This window comes from Schistocerca serialis, chromosome 3 (assembly GCF_023864345.2).
Source record: "Schistocerca serialis cubense isolate TAMUIC-IGC-003099 chromosome 3, iqSchSeri2.2, whole genome shotgun sequence".
NCBI lineage: Eukaryota > Metazoa > Arthropoda > Insecta > Orthoptera > Acrididae > Schistocerca > Schistocerca serialis.
Genome location: NC_064640.1, coordinates 291,046,320 through 291,070,700, shown reverse-complemented (window position 1 = coordinate 291,070,700; position 24,381 = coordinate 291,046,320). Strand labels below are relative to the sequence as shown.

General features: G+C 32.1%; 2 long non-coding RNA genes across 4 annotated transcripts in view; one reads left to right on the top strand and one right to left on the bottom strand.

Moving 5' to 3' along the window:
* Positions 1 to 24,381, top strand: part of LOC126470074 (uncharacterized) — a 61,027-nt gene that overhangs the window by 16,562 nt on the left and 20,084 nt on the right. The window lies entirely within an intron of this gene.
* The window catches only part of LOC126470076 (uncharacterized), a 134,696-nt gene that overhangs the window by 90,236 nt on the left and 20,079 nt on the right, over positions 1 to 24,381 (bottom strand). For 2 of the 3 annotated variants that reach the window (XR_007586118.1, XR_007586119.1), the window contains exon 2: positions 5,583 to 5,700. The exons of the other annotated variant lie outside the window; for it this stretch is intronic. This is a non-coding gene — a long non-coding RNA (uncharacterized LOC126470076). The remainder of the gene's footprint in view (positions 1 to 5,582; positions 5,701 to 24,381) is intronic. 3 annotated transcript variants of the gene reach the window in all.

The following is a 24,381-nucleotide window of genomic DNA, read 5'->3' as shown; positions in this document are numbered from 1 at the left end:
CCATTTGAACAATTATACAAGACTGTGCTTAAACTGACATACAATATTTTTAGCGCAACACAATCTGACTTTCAAAATTCCCTACAAAAGAATGGCCCTGACTAACATTAAACTATGCCTTTCACAAATCACTTACCTCACAAAAATCTTGGTTACTCGAACTACTGCAATACAGCGAGCACCACTACTGCCAGCTAAATAAAAGATTCAAACTATGGAAGGCACTAACTACTGATAGGGATAGTTAGCAAATGAAAGATATTAATAGAGAACAAACAATGTATTTACCTTAATAGTCATAATAAATATAGCAGTTCATGACAAATTACAAAACTCTGCCATCTCTCTCCCCACATCCACCACTGCTGGCATCTCACCTCCAACTGCGCAACGCTACGCGCTGTTAACAGCCCAGCTGCCCAACACTACAATTGCGAGTATTACAACAATGCAAAGCAGCCACAGACTGCACACAACACAGCCAGTGATTTTCATACAGAGGTGGCGTTACCAATAAAAAAACCTAAACAGCCTACTTACACTATAATTGCAAATACTGCTCCTATAGATAATACACAATGGAAGTGGGCTACTACATAGTATGTATCATGTAATACAATATCAAGTGATGAATTTGCTAATACTAATCCTGTTAGTCCACCAATTGTGAATAGAAAAATAATTCCTAAAGCTCAAAATAATGGTGGATTGAATTTGAATTTAGTTCCATATAGTGTAGCTAATCATATGAATACATTAATTCCTGTAGGTACAGCAATAATTATTGTTGCTGATGTAAAGTATGCTCGTGTGTCAACATCTACTCCTACTGTGAATATGTGATGTGCTCATACAATAAATCCTATTAGCCCATTTGATAATATAGCATAAATTATACCCAATGTTCCAAATGATTCAATTTTTCCTCTTTCTTGACATACAATGTGAGAGATAATCCCAAATCCTGGTAGAATTAAAATGTAAATTCTGGGTGTCCAAAGAATCAAAATAGGTGTTGATATAGAATTGGGTCACCTCCACCTTCAGGGTCAAAGAATGATGTATTTAAATTTCGGTCTGTTAATAGTATAGTAATAGCTCCCGCTAATACTGGAGGTGAAAGAAGGAGGAGAAGGGCTGTAATAGCTACAGATCATACAAATAAAGGTGTTTGATCTAGAGTTATAGTTTCTGATCGTATATTAATTGCTGTTGTAATGAAGTTTACTGCACCAAGAATAGATGATACACCTGCTAAGTGGAGTGAATAAATTGCTAGGTCTACAGATGCACCCCCGTGTGCGATAGCTCCTGCAAGAGGGGGGTAAACTGTTCATACTGTACCAGCACCGTTATCTACCATAGAAGATGTAAGAAGAAGGGTTAATGAAGGCGGTAGTAATCAAAAACTTTTATTATTTTTTCGTGGAAATGCTATATCTGGTGCACCAATTATTAATGGTACGAGTCAATTACCAAATCCACCAATTATAATAGGTATTACTATAAAAAAATTATTACAAATGCGTGGGCTGTAATAATAACATTATAAATTTGGTCATCTCCAATTAGAGATCCTGATCGACCAAGTTCAGCACGAATAAGTATTCTTATTGATGTTCCTACTATTCCTGCTCACGCTCCAAATAAGAAGTATAAAGTACCAATATCCTTATGGTTTGTTGAGAATAATCATTTTTGCGGTAAGATGGCTGAATTTTAGGTGGTAGACTGCAAATCTACTTATGAGATGTTTCCCTCTTACCATGTTTTAGGTCTTATATTCAAATATGATTCTAGATTGCAATTCTAGAGGGGTAAAATTTTACTAAGGCCTAGAAGATTATTCTTTTAACTATTACTTTGAAGGTTATTAGTTTAATTAACTTAAGTCCTTAGTACAATGAGATTAAGGTTGATGTTGAGATTAATCCTATTGTTGAAATTATTACTGTTATAGGAAGAATAATTCTTGATTTTTGAGACTTTATTTTTATAGATCATGAATTTTATGTATATGCCATAATTAGGCCTGAGAATCTAATACGTATATAGTAATAAAGTGTAATTGTAATTAATACAACCATAATGGTTATAATAGTTGTTATGTTATTTTCTATTAATGATTGTATTACAATTCATTTTGGTAGAAATCCAAGGAATGGTGGTAAACCACCTAGGGATAGGAGAGATAAAAATATTATGAATTTAATTTCAGTTTTTATATTTCTGGCTGAATAAATTTGGTTTATAAAAAATAGATTTATTTGCTTAAATAGTAAGACCATAATTAATCTTAATAGTGAGTAAATAATAAAATAAAGTTCTCAGATGTTTTCTCTTACTGTTAGGGATCTAATTATTCACCCTAAATGTCTAATTGAGAATATGCTAGAAGTTGGGGAAGAGATGTTTGATTTAAGCCACCTATTGCCCCAATAATAATACTTAGAATGATAATTGTTCAAATGAAAGTTCTTAGTTGAATACAATAAGATAATACCATTATTGGGGCAATTTTTTGTCATGTTATTAGTGTTAAACAGTTATTTCATCTCGAAGCTCCTATTACTTCTGGAAATCAGAAATGGAAGGGTGCAGCCCCAATCTTCAATAATAATCTAGATCTAATTATTATTGAGGGAATAAATTCTGTTTCTCACCCTATTGGATACTTTATTTGAATCAGCAAAATTGAAAATAATACTATTGTCGATGCTATTGCTTGGACAATAAAATATTTAATTGACGACTCATTTATTATTATATACTTACTTCTTGTTAGGAGCGGAATAAATGAAAGTAAGTTGATCTCAAGTCCTATTCAAACTCCGAATCAGGAGTTTGATGAAATGGACAGGATCGTTCCTATCATTAATGTTGACAGGAAGAGAAGTTTTGTAGAGTTGTGGGTCATTAAAAAGGAGAGGAATGATACCTCTATAAATGGGGTATGAACCCATTAGCTTGTTTAGCTTACCTTTTTACATTAAGGTGTATGATGCACGTTAGTTTTTTATACTACAGGAGGTAGTTTAATTCTGTCTTATGTAATTTTCAATGAAGGTAATTTTTATTTACTTGATTTACCCTATCATATTATATATATATATAATAAATAATTTATATTAATATATTACAATTAATTAAATTTAAATACCTATAATGTTATTTTATTATTTTTAAATGATTATTTTAATACATTTATTTACCTAGGATTATAGCTACCTATGTTTTAGCTTAAAATAAACTATTATATATTAAATTATATAATAATATGTAATTTAATATTAAATGTTATTATAATTGGATATAATAAATATAATTAATGATATTAAATATAAAATATTATATTAATATAAATGATTATGTTAATTATAATAATATAGTTATATAATTTTCTATAATTACCTTATTTAACGAACTAATATTTAAGTTAATTAATACAAAGTTAATTTTATATTAATAACATATTACAATAAATTACATAATTGTATAAAATAAATTTATTATATTATTTAATCTCTCTTTTTTATTAGTGAAAAGAAAGATTAAATAAGAAAGAAATTAATACATTTATTGGTATACATGTTCCATATTAATCTTTATTTATATATAATAGAGAAGTTGTTGGGGTCATAGGGGGGTGGGTTTCTTTTTTTTGTCATTTTTTGTGTTTTTTTCTTTAATTATTTGAATCTTTTATTTTTTCCGAATTTTATAAATTTTCAAATATCTTATTTCTGTTTCCAAACGTTTTTTTTGATTTAGCAATTGATTTAGTATCGGCATAATTCGTACCAGCAGCTGCGGTTATACAATTGATACACTTGAATATTATTGGTTAAAACAGTTGTTTATATTTTAGGGTTAAAATATAGATTTGTAAGGTGAAATGTTAAAATTTATTTATAACTCTTTTTATGAATCTGTGAAATTTAAACAATAAACTAGGATTAGATACCTATTATTTTAAATGTTAATTACATTTACCAGGGTACTATTAGTTAAGGTCCTTAAACCCAAAGAATTTGGCGGTATCTCATTCCATTCAGAGGAACCTACCCCGTGATTGATAATACACGATTTACCCTACTTAATTTATTTGTTTGTATATCTCCGTTATCAGAGAATCTTTTTAGAGTTATAATTCTCAAGATTTATAATTATAAAATATTTCAGGTCAAGGTGCAGCTTATAGATAAGAGGAGGTGGGTTACAATTGATTTTTGTTTATCACGGATTTGATGGTGAAATACTGTTAATGAAGATGGATTTGATAGTAATTTAATTTATTTAATTTAACTGATGTTGGCTCTGAGGTGTGTACACATCGCCTGTCGCTCTCATTATTGATTATTCTATTTTATTATTTTAAGGTAGCTTCAATTTAGATGAGATAAGTCGTAACATAGTAGATGTACTGCAAAGTGTATCTAGGAAGAGTTTCAAGATATAACTTATTAGTAAAGTGTTTCATTTACACTGAAAATTTTTCTGTGCAAATCAGGATATCTTGATTATTTATTCTATTTTATTTATTTTATGTTTGTTTAATTATTTAATAAAAATAATTATGTCGAATTTTGTCTTAGTATATTTTGTAGAAATGATTTTTTAGATTATAGTTTATTGGTAATGTAATTGTTTTATGAAATATTATTTTAAATTTTAAAAAGTAGATTTTGTTTATTATCCTTTTGTATCAGGGTTTATCAAAATTTTAGTATTTACTTTACTTGTCTCGATTTGGGTTGATGTATAAACAATGTATAGTTAATGTATCATAATTATTAATAAATTATTTATAGAAGTGAGATGTAAATAGTTTCCCAAGATATCTAGTTTCTTAAGAAAAAATTTAATTTTTTGAAATTAATTGTTTTCATTTAATTTTTTAAGTATAATTATTAACTTATTTATTCTTTAAGGGATAAGCTTTGAAGTTAATAACCTATAATTTGTTTTATGAAATATAACAGTAAGCTTTAAACCCGCTATCTTTAAGATTACATTTCAGTTCATTATTTTTTATTTTGATTTTATAAGTATTTTAGGTTTTTTATTATGATTATTGATTTAATTTTAAAATTTTTTTAATAATGATAGAATTAGTATTTTTATTTGTATATAATTTTTACCTTGTGAATTTATTATAAGGAACTAGGTAAAATTGATTTCCGCCTGTTTATCAAAAACATGTCCTCTTGAAAATACTTTGAGGTCTGGCCTGCTCACAGAGCGGACTTTTGAAGAGCTGCAGTATTTTGACTGTGCAAAGGTAGCATAATCATTAGTCTCTTAATTAGTGGCTGGAATGAATGGCTTGACGAGAAATCAACTGTCTCTTAATATATTTTTGAATTTAACTTTTGAGTCAAAAGGCTTAAAATTTTCTTTAGGACGAGAAGACCCTATAGAGCTTAACATTTTACTTTTATATAGTTTTTTGTTTGTCTTTCTATATTTAATGATGATGTTTTGTTGGGGTGACATGAAGAATTAATAAACTCTTCATTATTATATCATTTGTTTATGTTTGTTGTTTTGATCCGTAATTTATGATCATAAGATTAAGTTACCTTAGGGATAACAGTGTAATTGTTTTTGAGAGCTCATATCGACAAAGCAGATTGTGTCCTCGATGTTGGATTAAGAAAAATTTTGGGTGCAGTAGCCCAGTAATTAGGTCTGTTCGACCTTTAAATTCTTACATGATCTGAGTTTAGACCGGCGTGAGCCAGGTCGGTTTCTATCCTAAGATTATTAATACATATTAGTACGAAAGGACCATATGGTTGAAATATTTTTTATTTTATTGATTAATATTGATTAGTTTACTATTTTGACAGATTAATGTGTTGAATTTAGAATTCATTTATCTAGGTTTTTTCTACAAATAGTATTGATACTTTATGATTTATTTTATTTATTTTGAATTTTCTTGTATTAGTTATTTGTGTTTTAATTAGTGTTGCTTTTTTAACTTTATTAGAGCATAAGGTTTTAGGTTATATCCAATTTCGAAAGGGTTCAAATAAAGTAGGATTTGTAGGAATTCCTCAACCCTTTAGTGAAGCGGTTAAGTTAATTTGGAAGGAGCAGCCAATTCCTATTATTTGTAATTATTTACTTTATTATTTTTCTCCTGTTTTTAATTTAATAATTTCCCTGGCTGTTTGAGTGATTTTCCCTTACTTAACTTATATATGTTCTTTTTCTTACGGATTTTTGTTTTTTTATGTTGTACTGGATTAGGTGTTTATACCGTTATAATTGCTGGTTGGTCTTTTAATTGAAATTATTCTTTATTAGGTTCTCTTCGGTCTCTTGCTCAAACAATTTCATACAAAGTTAGTTTGGCTTTAATTTTATTATCTTTGATTATTTTAATTGGTAGTTTTAACATGTTTGATTTTATAAATTATCAGCTTTATTGTTGATTTATTATTATTTCTTTTCCTCTAGCTTTAGCTTGTTTTGCTTCTTGTTTAGCTGATACCAACCGTACTCCTTTTGACTTGGCCGAAGGTGAGTCTGAGTTAGTTTCAGGTTTTAATATTGAATATGGTGCAGGTGGGTTTACTTTAATTTTTTTAGCTGAGTATACTAGAATTGTTTTTATAAGAATATTATTAGCTTTAATTTCTTTAGGCAGTGATTTTTATTCTTTTATATTTTTTATTAAGCTTGCTGTTATGTCCTTTGGTTTTATTTGAGTTCAAGGTACATTACCACGTTTTCGTTATGATAAGTTAATGTACTTAGCTTGAAAAAGTTTTTTGTCTTTATCTTTGAATTTTTTTATTTTCTTTGTTGGTTTAAAGATTTTATTTATTTCATTTATTTAGTGAAATTTTTTAAGAAAAGTTAATGGAAGAGTTAAACTTCTAGTTTTATGTTTTCAAAACATATGCTTTTCCTAAGCTAATTAACTTATTATTCCTTAATTAGTTTATCTCATGTGTTTGCAACATGAACATTAATTAAGAAGTATGTAAAGTAGATAATTGTTAAGATTTGTCCTGTTATAATATAAGGTTCTTCAACAGGTCGTTTACCAATTCATGTTACTAAGCATACAACAACTACTATAATTCAGAATAAAATCTGATTAAAAGGATAGAATTGAATACCTCAGAATGGTGTTTTATTATAAAATGGTAAAATTATTAAGATTATAATTGATAAGAATAATGCAATAACACCTCCTAGCTTATTAGGGATGGATCGCAGAATTGCATATGCAAATAAGAAATATCATTCTGGTTGAATATGAACAGGGGTTACTAATGGGTTAGCAGGTACAAAATTATCTGGATCCCCTAGGAGGTAAGGATTAATCAAGCACAGTATAATTAATAATGATGTTATTTATACTGTAAGTAGGCTGTTTAGGTTTTTTTATTGGTATCGCCACCTCTGTATAAAAATCATTGGCTGTGTTGTGTGAAGTCTGTGGCTAGTTAGCTTTGTTGTCTGGCATTGTAGTGTTGGGCAGCGGCAGCTGGATGTGAACAGCGCGTAGCGTTGCGCAGTTGGAGGTGAGCCGCCAGCAGTGATGGATGTGGGGAGAGAGATGGCAGAGTTTTGTAATTTGTCATGAACTGCTATATATATTATGGCTATAAAGGTAAATATATTGTTTGTTCTCTATTAATAGCTTTCATTTGCTAACTATCCCTATCAGTAGTTAGTGCCTTCCGTAGTTTGAATCTTTTATTTAGCTCGCAGTAGTGGCGCTCCCTGTATTGCAGTAGTTCGAGTAATGAAGATTTTTGTGAGGTAAGTGATTTCTGAAAGGTATAGTTTAATGTTAATCAGGGCAATTTTTTTGTAGGGATTTTTGAAAGTCAGATTGCGTTGCGCTAAAGATATTGTGTGTCAGGTTAAGCACAGTCCTGTACAATTGTTCAAAGGGGACGTTTCATATGTCGACCCTTCGCCGAGGATACGTCACTGGAATCTTCTGATTTTTTCCTTGTAGTTCGTGTAATTAGCGTAGATTTTGTTTATTTTTAGCGCGTAATTGTAGAGAGAATCTCCTTTGTAGTTACAGTCTTTCATTGTTGTACAGTAAAACAGTTGTGACATGCATGTAGATTTGCACCAAGTATTTAAGTAGATTTTATTTCCATTTCTATGTTAATGTGTTATCTTATTTTGTTCTTCAAATTGTGCTTTTCTGTGTTATCGTGTGAAATATTGTGACAATAATGGCGTGTGAAGAACGTAACACTAGGCTCCAAAGTAAACTGAGAAATAATAGTGACGACGAGCGTAGCTTATCAGCACCACTGTGTAATGAAGTAACAGACATTCAAAGTAGTAATTTGGTAACTGTGCATAGGGAAGTGGAGTGGGCGTCAAATTATGGTGTAGACAGTGAAACAGGTAGTGAACAGGGAAGCATTATCGATCGATCGGTCGGCAACAGCTCGCCTCACGAATCGGGAATGACAGAACACAATATTGCAAATACTGTAGACTCAGGTTTTGGGTTCTCACCGTTTTCTCAAATGAGTCAAGACACATTTTCCGCTTGTCAAAATGTGAATGTTGCTGGTGCAAATTTACTGGCGAAAAGCACTGAGGAACATATTTCAGACACCAGTGCATTGTTATTACAATTAATGCAACAAATGGGACAAAAGCTTCAGAAGTTACACACAATGGAACAAAATCTTCAACAGTTATACACAATGGAACAAAATCAGAGACAAACACAGCAACAGTTAGACACAATGGGACAAAATCAGAGACAAATACAGCCACAGCTTCAAAAGTTAGACTCATTGGAACAAACTCTTAAACAAACACGTGAAGTTTTAACTACTGAGTTACATAACATTGGATCGAAATGTCAAAAAGCCTGTAATGACGTGAAAACTCAAATTTGTGAGCATTTTCAACCTATTTTTTCGCGGCATGAAAATGCATTACAGAATCACGAAGCAGCCATAAAAGAACTGCAAATTATTGTTCATGAAAATCATGAGACCTTGCAAGCTAAAATGGACTCAGTTACGTCTACCAATTCGGTTACGCAACTTGCAAAAACTCAGTAGTTGAACTTTCGAATCAGCTAAATAATTTATCTACGAAGGTAGATGATAATCTGAATGACACAAAACCGGTAGTCTTTAATGACACAGAACAGTACGAACAAAGTAGGAAATTCAAACAAAATCAGGATCAAATTAATACGCAACACCAAAGAGAAATCCGCGAAGTACAAGATCAGCTGACACAGGTAGTACAAGAATTACGTATTTCAGAGGACACTCGCGCCCCAATACAGGAAGAGGGACATAGAAATACGGAACAACCACAAAATAATAACACAGTGCATTTCGGAAATTATGAAAGAAATTGTTAAGGTGCACCGAAATTTGAAATGGAACAGCCAAAACGACGTAACAATGACCGATATGCGACTCGCCGACATGATGATTTTGACTATAAGCTGTTCATTACTACACGTAAATTCAAAACGTTTAAGAATTCTGCCAACGACATTCATCCACAAGCATGGCTCCATCAATTCTCTCATTGTTTTCCTCCCAACTGGTCGTTAGAACACAGATTAGAATTTATGTGTGGCTACTTAGGGAATGAACCAGCTGTAAGAATGCGATCGGTCATTCACGATTGCCACAGTGAAGGAGAATTCTATCATGCCTTCCTCTCAGCATATTGGTCTCAAGCTACGCAAGACATCGTAATGATGAAACATTTCGAACAATCTGAATTCCCCAGTCTTGTGAAATATTTTGAAGACATGTTGCACAAGAATCGTTACCTGTCAAACCCATACAGCCCCTCAGAACTCATCACCATTTGCTTAATCAAATTACCTGAACATTTATGACATATTGTTTTAGCAGGACGTTGCAAAGAAGACATTGAGGCTTTTCAGGGACTGTTGCAAGAACTGGAAACTGACACTGACAATCGGGGAACGCGGAAACAGGAGCACAACAATTACAGGTCACATCTGTCACAATTCCGCGATGACAGAAATAATATACGACAAGGCTATTCTTTCAGTTTAAATCGTGACCGAAACAGACACCACCCGTATGATAACCGTTGGCAGAGTAGTATTAATTACAGGGAAAGATCACCTCTCCGCGGTAATGACTATCACAGAGACAATCAGAGAAACAGACAATTTGGGAACCAAAATAATTATTATCACGGGAGACAGAATAACTTCAGATGCAACAGTTCAGCGTGCATTTACGATTCAGGGAGAAATTCTCCTCACGTGACCGACAAGAAAGAAACTGTGAAATCTACCGACATGACGACAGACGATATAATCATAACGACAGACGTGAATTTCATCAAAACTGGCGGGATTCTAACAGAGCTGGGCCCTCTCGGCAAGGCGAATTTGTAGAAGTTTGGTCTCCTAATCCCAATAACAACGCGCGCCAACAAAGAGACAGACAATGACTCACACAGCAGGCAGCTGCATGCGCCGCTGGCTCCGAGAAAAATAACATAAGACGCTAGCCTTGAGAAAAATTTTAGCATTCTTTACCGATGTATACAATACCATAATTGCTTTGAAGTTGAAAGTCTGTGTACTAGGAAGAGTAAAGGTTTACACCACATTTCACATGTAAAACCGTTTATTGAATGATAATCTGCTGTTTAACTTAATCTTTGCCATAAAACTTTTCACTTCACATTTCTAGTATGCTTTGCCAGATTTAAGAAACTGTTAACATGCAACAATGTATGAAGTTAAATATCCAGTCTTGAACCTAGGGAACATTTTTAAACAGAAATTAAGAATGCATTGTTATAGTGAACAGACGTCACAGTGTTATTGTGTGTGTACATTCTTGCTTGTTAGTTCCACGATTACGTAACGACTGTAAGGCTCACATACTTACAACATTTACCAGTATTGCTAATGAGATTTTAATGCAACATTTTGGTTTACTTGAAAATATATTCTGGACTTAAAGTACTTTCAGTGAGATACCAGATGACATAGTGGTTAGTTTATGTGACAGCTACACGATTTTATCACGACGCTACTAATGAGTGACAATTTACAATGTTGCTTTTGCAGTGTTTCTGTTTTATATCTGCACAGTTTTCTGTTTTATTCTGGAAAGTAAAACATGTTTTAGTAGTAACTTTTGTGGTATAGCTACAATGAGACTGCCTTTTCCATAGCACAACAATACGTTACAGCACAGTACTTTCTTCATCATGGCAATAAGCGTAATAACTAAGATATCTATACATAAAGCATTTCACTTTTGTTTATCATGAGGTAAGTACATTGACTTCTGCAGAACTTAGCTTTCGGAGGACTATAAGTACGACACTTCCACAGAATTATCTTACAGCAAGACGCACATTTAGCGCTACAGGACACGCATTTGAGTGATTAATTTTGAACTTAAAACATTTATTTTTAAAGATATTTGAAGTACAATGATACAACGGTTTTCAGTGATACATTTCATTTCATTGCTGTAATCTGTAACACCTGAGTGTATAATTACATTAATCCTCAGGGGGGTACATGCTTACTTTGTGTATCATGTGTTTGGCAAGCACAAGGAGCCCTAGCTAATATGGTATTTGCTTATACAACTTTACACATCGGTACCATATTTCCCTAACACAGAATTACACAGCTATCTGATCATTTAACTGAGAGATAAACATTTTTTTTACTACATCAGTGACAGATGTTTACGTAATTACACAGTTGGATAACTTCACACTTACGAAATTGTATTTTGTCTGTACTTTGAGAAATGCTCATATTTTTCGGAACCATTGTGATACTACGAGAGCTTTGAATGATGTATTTGGTATGAGATCATGATTTTTAAAGTACGTTTGAGGTAGATGACACTATTGTAATGAGCAGAGAATTTTTTTAGGTTTTTAAATTATTGCAGAATGCTACAACGTTTTTGAGAGTTGACTGAGGTGTTATGATGTTATTATTACGATGACTATGTGTATTATGCTGTTGCGGCATGTTTATGATCAATAAGCTGATGCTATATGAGGAATTTGATTATGCTATGTATTTATTACGATGAAATATTGAAGTGTCATCGCAAGATTGACGTGTCGACGAATATTTATATGTGTAATAAGGTAAGGAGTAATGAAAAGTGATTAGGGACTCTGACTTGTGGAAAAGGATGTTGGAAACCAAGAATCGTACTTTAGAATTATGAAATGTGTGTAAATGCGTGAATGTATCACAATGCCGGCGAAAATTTTTTGGACATTGTTATATTCATAAGATTTTGTTTCTACACATATGTAACGCAGTTTCTCAACCTGTGATTTTTTTTTTATATGAGACTGCCACTGTAACGGAAACTGGTGTCATAAACATTTCGGTAAGAAAGTTAAGTGACCACCTGCACGTAATGCGTCGTGGGCACCCAGCTGGGCGACAGTCGCCTGAAAAAAAAAAAGCCATTAGCATGTGCCTTTCTGAGGTACAGGTGGAGAAGAAAAAGGGAGGCCATTATCCTCGCTATTGACGTTCCTGTGTAGAAAGCATCGCAAAAAACGATATGGTCGAAATTGAAAACATATGATTACACTGTGGAGCTCTTAATTTATGATATTTACTGAAATGCCTAATGAAATGACGAGAAATATTTTTATGTGTATACACCTGATTATGACTACGGTCTCTCTAGTTGAGAGATTTTTCTACTAACTTATGAAATGCCTCATGACTACTGAATGATGATCTTATGCTTTACTTTGTACATAGTTGCTTATTTCATTTGATATCTGGTTTCCAGCTGTCTTGCAGCATTGGTTTCATAAAATAAAATTAAATGCATTTGCTAATGTGAACTCTTTCTGTCAACAGATCTATTAAATAATTATTTTACGACCCACATTCCTCGAAAAGGAGCTCTTGGAATGGAAAGAACAATAAGAAGGGACTAATAACAGTAACTGCATATATCATTTTCTTTTCAAGTACTTGGTAATTTCTTTTGTAGAAATTGTTGTGGTGCACCACTTTCATTACATAGACATTAAGATGTGAATATGCATTTCCCTTGTCTGAATTGTTGTCTTTAGTGTAATATTTTTTTCTGCTTGAGCTTTGTCATGTTTAGATATAATTTATTACCTTTGCTTCTGCTGTTTGCCAGGCATAGTGCTACTGAATTTTAATTTGTGTTACTCTGCTAAGCCAGTTTACTACTGATTTATTTTTCTTGTTTGCTGCTCATTGCCTTATATTAGTTGTAATTTATGCTGCTTGCTTCGCCATTTGTATTTTTGATCATTGCTGTTTGTGTTAATTGTTTTATGCTGCTGCATTGCCTCGTCCCTTAGTTTAGCATCTGAGCTCAGTAGATTTAAGTTAGCTTAAGAGGGGGTAGACTATATTAAGAAACTGACTATGGACAATAGGAAAAAAATGCATTGAGAAGTTATATAAAAAAGATTTGGGCCAAAATGAGTATTGTACAGTGGAGAAAAACTATTTTGAAAGAGGATGTGAACAGAATACAGACAGCAGGCTTAGATAGTACTTTTGGGAATAATGATGAACAAAGGGAGATCTCCATGCAAAATACTGCAGTAAAACAAACCCTGCCCTTTCCTTTTGTGTCATCCCTCTATATGTTTGTGTACCCTTGTGTATTTGTGTTTTTCCTGTCTTTATGTGTTTATCTGATAAGACTTATATTGTAGAATTTTTCTAGTACTAAGCTACATTCACTATGATGAGGAATACTGTTATCCTCAAATGTAATTGGCATTAATAATATGTTATTTACCTTGTAAATATGCTTAGACATTATTTGTTCTGTTTTGTTTTAATCCTCATGTGTGAAGTTGATGTTTCAAAATTTATTCTGATCTTTTATGTATCTACTTATCTCATAATTCCTGTAACATTGATGTATATATTTATTTCTATTCTTTTGTAAAGCCTGTATTACTACAAACGTTATCTGTATTATTATGTTTTTAATGATGTTTTCTGTATCTTTGTAATTGTATTCTTGTGATATAAAATTGTAATTGTCACCATTCATCATATTATTAACTTGTAAGTTACATTTCACTGCACACATTTCTGTTGGTCATAGTATATGGACAATATGTGAGAAGTAGGGACTGATAGTGTTTGCACGTGTGTTAATAATTCAGCAAGGGACTGGATAACAGCATTACTGGTTCTAAGGACAATCCCAAAAACTTTGTGAGTGTACAAGTGGTGGTTTATGGACTTGCTATATTGTCTGCAAGACTTCTAAGGACAATTCCAAAAACTTTGTGCGTGCACAAGTGGTGGTTTATGGACTTGCTATCTTCTCTGCAAGACTCTTCAATGGTGATTGTGCACCTGCACAGTCACAACAGATGGCTGCTGGTCATCTCTACAAGGACTACAGTGGGTCTACACCTTTGAAGACTCACCAACACCATTATTACTGCAAGGACTGCAGTGGATCTGCACCTCTGGTGGCCCACCAATACCATAATCTCTACATTGACTACAGTGGGTCTGCACCTTCGATGGCCCACCAATGCCATTATCTCTACAAGGACTACAGTGGGTCTACACCTTTGATGACTCACAAACACCATTATTTCTACAAGGACTGCAGTGGATCTGCACCTCTGGTGGCCCACCAATACCGTAATCTCTACATGGACTACAGTGGGTCTGCACCTTCGATGGCCCACCAATACCATTATCTCTACAAGGACTACAGTGGGTCTACACCTTTGATGACTCACCAACACCATTATTTCTACAAGGACTGTAGTGGATCTGCACCTCTGGTGGCCCACCAATACCGTAATCTCTACCAGGACTACAGTGGGTCTACTCTGTGATGACCTGCCTACCAGTATTCTTCAAAATTTCAACTGACTCCGCTGTGGGTTTGCTCTGTTGTGGCCCATTACCTGTCTGCATGTCAAGAGTCAGCACTGTCTTTCCATTGGAAGGACAACACTACTTCTTCAAGACTGCATGGAAATCCACTACTTCTGTGTGCAATTTCTTTTACTAATGAGGCTTTGTGAAAAAAACTGTAATTACTATTATGATGAATGATCAGGACTGTCTTTATGGACTGTGAGAAAATTTGAGCTTTTGACCAACATTGTATCAATAAGTGTGTGCATTTGATATCTTTGTTATTGTAATTATGAAAAATTTTATCAAATAATTATTGGCCACTACCCAAAACAATTTGTAAAATTTTTTGTGGGGAGCATGGGGGCTATGTAAGTAGGCTGTTTAGGTTTTTTTATTGGTAACGCCACCTCTGTATAAAAATCACTGGCTGTGTTGTGTGAAGTCTGTGGCTAGTTAGCATTGTTGTCTGGCATTGTAGTGTTGGGCAGTGGCAGCTGGATGTGAACAGCGCATAGCATTGCGCAGTTGGAGGTGAGCCGCCAGCAGTGATGGATGTGGGGAAAGAGATGGCGGAGTTTTGTAATTTGTCATGAACTGCTATATATATTATGACTATTAAAGTGAATATTTTGCTTGTTCTCTATTAATATCTTTCATTTGCTAACTATCCCTATCAGTAGTTAGTGCCTTCCGTAGTTTGAATCTTTTATTTAGCTGGCAGTAGTGGCGCTCACTGTATTGCAGTAGTTCGAGTAATGAAGATTTTTGTGAGGTAAGTGATTTCTGAAAGGTATAGTTTAATGTTAGTCAGGGCCATTTTTTTTGTAGGGATTTTTGAAAGTCAGATTGCGTTGCGCTAAAAATATTGTGTGTCAGGTTAAGCACAGTCCTGTACAATTGTTCAAAGGGGACGTTTACGTTTCATAATACAAATGTAATAGAATCCTTGTAAGTAAAGTATGGGTGAAATGGAATTATTTCAATATTTCCATTTAGGCCTAAGGGGTTATTAGACCCTGTTTGGTGAAGAAAGAATAAATGAATTGCTGCTACAATTTGAATTACCAAACATAACCCTAGTAGGGACCCAAAATTACATCAAAATGAAATATTTGTTGGTGTGGGTAAATCAACTAAAGAGTTATTAATGATTTTAATTAAAGGATGTCTTAATCGTAAGGGTTTATTCATTAGTAAATTATCTTATTTTACGAATAGGCCCCTGGTTAATATCAGTGATTTTAACAACTGCTTATAGTGCTAAAAATAAATAAATTATTATTATTATTGTGATAATGAATGTTGGTCTATTATATAGTTTTTCTAAAGATATTATTATTTCTTGATAATTGATTGAATTATCAACATTTATAGTTTCAGTATTCTTGAAAAAGTCTATAAATATTGTTATATCTAAAATAATTAATGTTGATATAATAAATACTCATATTGTTAAGGTAATAATTACCATAATTGATTTGCGTTGATATATTTCGTTTCATGCAATTCTCGTAATATAAATAAATAGAACTAATATACCACCAAGAAACGTTAAAAATAAAATATATGATAATCAATATCTTTCCATTATTGTTCCTCTTATTAGTCCAACTAGAAAAGTTTGTAGGATAATGAAAAGCATTATTGATATTGGGTGTCTTAATTTAATAAAATTAATATTTATTACGTTTGATAGTGATATAATTATTATTTTGATCATTTAGGTGTTAGTTTATTAAATATATCGGTTTTTGGGACCAATGATGGAGCTTTTCACCCCTGAAGTTTTAAAAGTGGGGGCTGGACTTATTTCCGGTTTACAAGGCCAGCTTTTTTTTTAAACTATTAAAACTAATGTTTATATTCTCTGTCTTTACTTCTTTATTGGTTTATTTTGCTGGTGTTTATGTTTTCTCTTCTAAACGTAAGCATTTATTAATGGTTCTTTTGAGATTAGAATATATATTTTTCTTTCTTTATTTATATTAGTTATTGTTTTTCTTATTGAGTTTGATTATGATTATTTTTTTCCTTTTTTTTGTTTTTTCTGTTTGTGAAGGTGATTTAGGTCTTTCTAATTTAGTTTCAATAATTCGTTCTCATGGAAATGATTTTTTTAATTCTTTTGGTTTATCTTTATGTTAAAGTATTTATTTATAACAATTTTTTTGATCCCTCTTTGTTTGGTTAATAATTGTTGATGGTTGGTTCATTCTGTAATATTTCTGTCTAGTTTTGTTTTTATGATTTGTGTTTATTCATACGCAGATTTGAATATAATTAGATACTATTTCGGTATTGATTATTTTTCTTTTAGTTTAATTTTGCTTAGTTTTTGAATTTGTTCTTTAATAATTACTGCTAGAGGTTCAGTTTATTTAAGTTTTTATCATTCTAATTTTTCTGTCTTTAGGGTCATAATTTTAATGATTACGCTTTATTGTTCGTTTGCTAGATTGAGTCTTCTTCCTTTTTAAATTTTTTTTGAGGCTAGATTAGTTCCTACTTTACTTTTGATTTTGGGTTGAAGTTATCAACCTGAACGCTTACAGGCTGGTGTTTATTTAATTTTTTATACTCTGGTTGCTAGATTTTTCTAATACTTTATATTTTTCTTTATTGGTTGATTTTGGTTCTTATTATTTTATATTTTATGTGTTTATAATTCTTGCTTTATTAGTTAAGATGCCAATATTTTGGTTCATTTATGGCTTCCTAAGGCTCATGTTGAGGCCCCTATTTCAGGTAGAGTGATTCTTGCTGGTGTTTTATTAAAGTTAGGTGGTTATGGTATTTTTCGTGTTATGAAGGTTATTTCTTATTTGGGTTTAAAGTTTAATTATTTTTGATTGTCTTTGGGTTTATCTGGTGGGGATATTGTTAGATTTATTTGTTTTCGTCATGTTGATTTAAAGTCTTTAATTGCATATTCTTCTGTTGCTCATATAAGAATGTTTATTGGAGGATTGATGACCATGAATTGATGAGGTTGTATAGGTTCTCTTTCTTTAATGGTTGGTCATGGTTTATGTTCTTCTGCTTTATTTTATTTGCCTAATATTATTTATGAACCTTTAGTAGACGAAGACTATTAATTAACAAGGGTATAATTAATTTGATACCAAGAATGGCTTTATGATGATTCCTTTTGAGATCATCTAATATAGCTGCTCCTCCTTCTTTAAATTTGGTAGGTGAACTTAGATTATTAAATAGAATTATGTCTTGATGTTCTTTAAGATTTTTTGCTTTAATTTTTTTAGAGCTGTTTATACTTTACATATGTATTCTTATTCTCAGCATGGTAATTATTATCCTGGTGTTTATACTTGTTCTCTTGGTTATTTTCGTGAATATCATCTTTTACTTTTACTTTGATTCCCTTTAAACATTCTTTGTTTAAAGGGCGAGTATTTTTTTGTTTAGGTTGCTTAAGTATTTTAATTAAAACTGTTTTGTGGAATCAATGATATGAATTTTTCATCTTAGGCCGCGAATTTATTTTCTATTTGTTCTTTGAGTTTTTTTTTCTTTATTTTTTTCTAGAACTATAGTTTTTATTTTGGGTATTTATTATTTAATAATTGATTATAGAGTTTTTGTTGAATGAGAACTTTTTAATTTAAATGGTTCTATGGTTGTTATGACTTTAATTTTGGATTGAATGTCTCTTATTTTTTGTCTTTTGTTATATATATTTCTTCTTTGGTTATTTATTATAGAGAGGTTTATATATCGGGAGAAAAGAATATAAATCGTTTTATTGTTATTGTTTTAACATTTATTCTTTCTATAGGTTTTTTAATTATTAGTCCTAATTTGATTAGAATTTTATTAGGATGAGATGGTTTGGGTTTAGTTTCTTATTGTTTAGTTATTTACAACCAAAATGTGAAATCTTATAGTGCAGGTATGTTAACTGCACTTTCTAATCGTATTGGTGATGTTGCTATTTTAATTTCTATTACTTGAATATTGAATTTTGGTGGTTGAAATTATATTTATTATTATGATTTTATTTCTAATTCTTTTGAAATAAAGCTTATTACTATATTAATTGTTTTAGCAGCTATAACTAAAAGAGCTCAAATTCCCTTTTCTTCTTGACTTCCTGCTGCTATGGCTGCTCCTACTCCTGTTTCTGCTTTGGTTCATTCTTCTACTCTTGTTACTGCTGGAGTTTATTTATTAATTCGTTTCAGACCAATATTAGATACTTATAATTGTGGTTGATTCTTACTTTTAAGGCTGGTTTGGTGGCTAATTTTGAATCTGATTTGAAGAAAATTATTGCTCTTTCTATTTTAAGACAACTTGGTTTAATAATAAGAATTTTGGCTATGGGTTATCCAAAACTTGCATTTTTTCATTTATTAGCTCATGCTTTATTTAAGGCGTTATTGTTTATATGTGCAGGTTCAATAATTCATAATTTAAAGGACTCTCGGGATATTCGTTTTATAGGTTCAATTGTGAATTTTATTCCTTTAACTTCAGTTTGTTTTAATGTTTCTAGTTTGTCTTTGTGTGGTATACCTTTTTTAGCAGGGTTTTATTGAAAGGATTTAATTCTTGAGATGGTTTGTTTAAGATGAATTAATTGTTTGATTTTTTTTCTTTATTTCTTTTCTACTGGTTTAACTGCTTCTTATTCATTTCGTCTTTTTTATTATTCAATATCTGGTGATAATAATTTTTATTCTAGATTTTCTTTTGATGATAAGGGTTATTATATTTCGTTTGGTAAAATTGGTTTATTGTTTGTTGCTGTTTTTGGTGGTAGCCTTTTGTCTTAATTAATTTTCCCTGTTCCTCATGTGATTGCCTTGCCTTATTATTTTAAGTTTTTAACTATTACTGTAGTTGTTTTAGGTGCTTATTTGGGTTATCTCATTTCTAATTTTGATTTTTCTCAAAATTAATTTTCTTTAAGTATACTTAGTTTTGTCAGATTTGCTGGTTCTATATGGTTTATACCCTTCCTTTCAACTAAGTTTATGCTTCTTATTCTTTTCGTCTTTTTTATTATTCAATATCCGGTGATAATAGTTTTTATTCTAGATTTTCTTTTGATGATAAGGGTTATTATATTTCGTTTGGTATAATTGGTTTATTGTTTGTAGCTGTTTTTGGTGGTAGCCTTTGGTCTTGATTAATTTTCCCTGTTCCTCATGTGATTGCCTTGCCATATTATTTAAAGTTTTTAACTATTACTGTAGTTGTTTTAGGTGCTTATTTGGATTATCTCATTTCTAATTTTGATTTTTCTCAAAATTTACTTTCTTTAAGTATACTTTCTTTTGTCAGATTTGCTGGTTCAATATGGTTTATACCCTTTCTTTCAACTAAGTTTATTAGATATATTCCTTTAAAATTAGGTTATTATTCATCTAAATCATTTGATTGAGGTTGAGGTGAATTATTTGGTGGTCAAGGTTTATATAGACTATTTTTTTATTTAATTGGTTATAATTTCTAATTTCTAATTTCTAATTTTAAGATTTATCTTTTAACTTTTATTTTTTGAATATTTATTTTGGTGGTATTATTTTTCGTTTACTTAAATAGCTTATAATTAGAGTGTGACACTGAAGATGTTAAGGAAGTATTTTTACTTTTAGTTATTTATAAATATACATATATTATTTTTACAGTGAAAATGTAATGTTTTATTTAAACTATATAAATTTTAAAAAAGGTTAACGGAGTTCAACCACTAATATAAAAAGTTAGCAGCTTTCATATTGGCTTTACATTTCCTTAATTGGAACTTTATAGTTCAATTGTATTATTAACATTAATACACCTCTTTTTTGGCTTCAATTAATAAGAATAAGGGTATTTTATTTACCAACCTTCCAGGTCGAAACTGACTGCAATATTTCGCTTCTTATTCTATTTAAGGTTGATTGATTATATCAATACTTTTTTAATGCAACCCAAATGTTATAGTTAACTACAGCCCTTTATTCTGCTCATTGTAAGGCTCCTTGATTTCATTCATGGTATAGTCCACCTAGTAATACTATAATAAAAAATATTGTTGATACTGTTCAGATTATAATGTCTGAAGTTTTAAAAATAATTACAATTGGAAGGATTAGTGCGATTTCTACATCAAAAATTAAGAAAATTACTGCAATTAAGAAGAATCGAAGTGAGAATGGTATTTGTGCTGATCTTTTTGGGTCAAATCCACACTCAAATGGTGATCTTTTTTCTCGGTCATTAATAAATTTTTTTGATAATGTTGTTGCAAGGATTATAACAATTATTGGGATAATAAATCTAATACAAATTCTTGTAGATAAAATCAGGATTGTTTTTCTTGATTTATATCAAGCTTTCTGAATGCAAGTCAAATGTACTATTTATACTAGAAAAACAATTATATACCTCATCAATAAATAGAGATGTATAAGAATAATCATACTACGTCTACAAAGTGTCAGTATCATGCTGCTGCTTCAAATCCAAAGTGGTGTCTTGGTGTGATTTTTTTTATTGAATGTCGAAGTAGACATGTTGATAAGAAAATTGTTCCGATAATTACATGTAGACCATGGAATCCTTTTGCAACAAAGAATTCTGATCCATAAACTGCATCTGCAATGGTGAAGGGTGCTTCTCAATATTCGTATGCTTGAAGTATAGTGAAGCATAGTCCTAGTAATACTGTAAAGAATAGTCCTTGTAATGCTTGAGTACGATTAGATTCTATTAAACTATGATGTGCTCATGTTACTGTTACTCCTGATGCCAAAAGAATAGCTGTATTAAGTAATGGAATTTGTATAGGATTAAAAGGTTGAATTCCTATTGGGGGTCATAGTATCCCTAGTTCAATAGTAGGTGCTAGTCTTCTTCTAAAAAATGCTCAGAAAAATGAAACAAAGAATAGTATTTCTGATGCAATAAATAAAATTATTCCTCGTCGTAATCCAATTGATACTAATCCTGTATGTAGCCCTTGGTATGTCCTTTCTCTTACTACATCTCGTCATCATTGGATTATAGTTAGTAGGGTAATTCCGAATCCGATTATAAATAAGTTAATGTTAAATAGGTGAAATCATTTTGCTAATCCTGATACTGTAAGTAAACTGTTTAGGTTTTTTTATTGGTAACGCCACCTCTGTATGAAAATCACTGGCTGTGCTGTGTTCAGTCTGTGGCTGCTTTGCATTGTTGTAATACTCGCCATTGTAGTGTTAGGCAGCTGGCTGTGAACAGCGCGTAGCGTTGCGCAGTTGGAGGTGAGCCGCCAGCAGTGGTGGATGTGGGGAGAGAGATGGCGGAGTTTTGAAATTTGTCATGAACTGCTATATTTATATATGATGATATCAAGGTAAATACATTGTTTGTTCTCTATTAATATCTTTCATTTGCTAACTATCCCTATCAGTAGTTAGTGCCTTCCATAGTTTGAATCTTTTATTTAGCTGGCAGTAGTGGCGCTCGCTGTGTCGCAGTAGCTTGAGCAGCGAAGATTTTTGTGAGGTAAGTGATTTGTGAAAGGTATAGTTTAATGTTAGTCAGGGCCATTCTTTTGTAGGGAATTTTGAAAGTCAGATTGTGTTGCGCTAACAAAATATTGTGTGTCAGTTTAAGCAGTCATGTAGAATTGTTTAAAGGGGACGTTTCATATGTCGACCCTTAGCCGAGGATACCTCACTGGAATCTTCTGATTTTTTCTTGTAGTTTGTGTAATTAGTGTAGCTATTGTTTATTGCTAGCGCGTAATTGTAGAGAAATCTCCTTTGTAGTTGCAGTCTTTCATTGTTGTACAGTAAAACAGTTGTGGCATGCATGTAGATTTGCACCAAGTATTTCGCAGCTGCAATTAACTAGAGATTATTTTCAGTGCTATGTTAATGTGTTCTCTTATTTTTGATCTTCAAATTGTGTTTTTCTGTGTTGTCGTGTGAAATACTGTGACAATAATGGCGTGTGAAAAACGTGATACTAGGCTCCAAAGTAAACTGAGAAATGACAGTGAAAATGAAAGCAGTGTGTTAGCGCCACCGAGTAATGAATTGACTGATGTTCAAAGTAGCAATTTGGTAATTGTGCATAGGGAAATGGAGCGGGCTGCAAACAATGGTGTAGACAGTGAAACAGGTAGTGAACAGGGAAGCATTATCGATCGATCGATCGGTCGGCAACAGCTCGCCTCAGGAATCCGAAATGACAGGACACAATTTCGCAAATACTGTAGATTCAGGTTTTGGGTCATCACCGTTTTCTCAAATAAGTCAAGACACATTTTCTGCTTGTCAAAATGTGAATGTTGCCGGTGCAAATGCACTGCCGAAAAGGGTAGAGAAACAGATTCCAGACACTAATACATTATTATTGCAATTAATGCAACAAATGGAACAAAATCAGAGACAAATGGGACAAAATCTTAAAAAGTTAGACACAGTGGAACAAAATCTTAAAAAGTTAGACACAATGGAACAACATCAGAGACAAACACAGCAACAGTTAGACACAATGGAACAAAATCAGAGACAAACACAGCAAAAGCTTCAAAAGTTAGACACAGTGGAACAAAATCTTAAAAAGTTAGACTCATTGGAACAAACACTTGAACAAACACGTGAAGATTTAACTACTGAGTTACATAACATTGAATCGAAATGTCAAAAAGTCTGTAATGACGTAAAATCACAAATTTGTGAGCATTTTCAACCTATTTTTTCGCGGCATGAAAATGCATTACAGAATCACGAAGCAGCCATAAAAGAACTGCAAACCATTGTTCATGAAAATCATGAGACCTTGTGGGCTAAAATTGACTCAGTTGCATCTACCGATTCGGTTACGCAACTTGCAAAAACTCAGGAAAAGTTAAAGGACACAGTAGATTCGATTGCAACACAAATGGACACTCTGAAACTTGGTTTAGAAAAACACACTGAGGAAATGTGTTCACTATCGGAGAAAGTAGCCGAACTTTCGGATCAGGTCACTAACTTATCTACAAAGGTAGATGACAATCTGAATGACACAAGACCTGTAGCCTTCACTGACACAGAAGAGTATGAACAAATTAGAAAATTCAAACAGAATCAAAATCAAATCAATACACAGTACAAAAGAGAAATCCGGGAAGTACAAGATCAGCTGACACAGGTAATACAAGAATTACGTATTTCAGAGGATACTCGCGCCCCAATACGGGAAGAGGGACACAGAAATACGGAACAGCCACAAAATAATAACACAGGGCATTTCGGAAGTTACGAAAGAAATTGGCAATGTGCACCGAATTTTGAGATGGAATGGCCGACACGACCTAACAATGACCGATATGCGACTCGGCGACATGATGATTTTGACTATAAGCTGTTCATTACTACATGTAAATTCAAAACATTTAAGAATTCTGGCAATGACATTCATCCACAAGCATGGCTCCATCAATTCTCGCATTGTTTTCCTCCCAACTGGTCGTTAGAACACAGATTAGA